At 28.5% G+C, this 1,052-nt stretch overlaps 1 protein-coding gene across 3 annotated transcripts in view; it reads right to left on the reverse strand.

Moving 5' to 3' along the window:
- BRINP3 (bone morphogenetic protein/retinoic acid inducible neural-specific 3) overlaps positions 1 to 1,052 on the reverse strand; it is a 396,539-nt gene that overhangs the window by 29,654 nt on the left and 365,833 nt on the right. The window lies entirely within an intron of this gene.

Below are 1,052 nucleotides of genomic sequence, written 5' to 3' on the forward strand. Positions count from 1 at the left end.
GTTTTGAGGAAGAGGAGATCAACTGCTTTTTCTGGCCATAATAAAAAAGTATATTTGAAAAAAAATCCGAAGGCTAGTCATACGCAGCTAGTGATTCTGAATTCTAACAATATATAATTCTGAAAAGCTCAGTCTTCCTCATTCCTCTTAAGCATTATCTTTCCTGTACTGCAACCTTATTTCATTGCAGTCAATGCACAATGAACTTTTTCATAATACAATTTTAATATTCCATGAAAAGGGAATAGAAAATAATTTGTTGTATGTGACATGCCTATTAGAAAATAAAACATATTAAAAAAAAGAAAACAGTAGGTTCATTAACTACAACATGTAAATTTTGTCATTATAACTATTGTTTCCTTCTAATGTCAATCATTTAAATAAAATTTTACAAACCTAGTTTTTAAATACAGAATTTGCCTAAAACTTGTTGATTGTAAACAAAAGTTAGTTCCCTTTAAAAGTAATGTTTAAATTAAATGCACATAGTACTCACAGATAATGCATCTCTAGGTCTGTAAACCAAAAACAAACAAAAAAAGCATTAAGATAAACCATGACATAGCATACAGAATTGAAATTAAACTCAGGAAAATGCAAACAAGACACCATTTAGTATAGCACAACACGGCAACGAAGGAACAAAATGCCAGTAAATGAAATTATATATGGAATCATAAATAAAACAGGCAAATTGGCAAAGCTGAAAAAAAGTCTTAAATGCCAGCCTCCTACAGAATCTAACACAAAATAGTCTGGAGCTTTAGTTTGCTTTGTTAATGGCAGATTGCTACCAGCATAATCACCAAGAGCATAACAAAATGTGTTTCATTACTTAGAGACACAAACAGAATAAAAATAGTATATTAATATTAGAGATCAAAACAAAACCTCTTTTGTAAAAAACAAAACAAAACAAAACAAAATAAACTACATTTTTGTAGAGCTAAAAGCTAAAGCTGTTAAAATGTGTGGATTTATAGAAGTAAATAATTTTTCTATAAATAAATGTTATAAATCTAATTACCTTGTTTCTCCTCTTTTGAAAT

The sequence above is a fragment of the Galeopterus variegatus genome, unplaced genomic scaffold, assembly GCF_000696425.1.
Source record: "Galeopterus variegatus unplaced genomic scaffold, G_variegatus-3.0.2 Scaffold768, whole genome shotgun sequence".
NCBI lineage: Eukaryota > Metazoa > Chordata > Mammalia > Dermoptera > Cynocephalidae > Galeopterus > Galeopterus variegatus.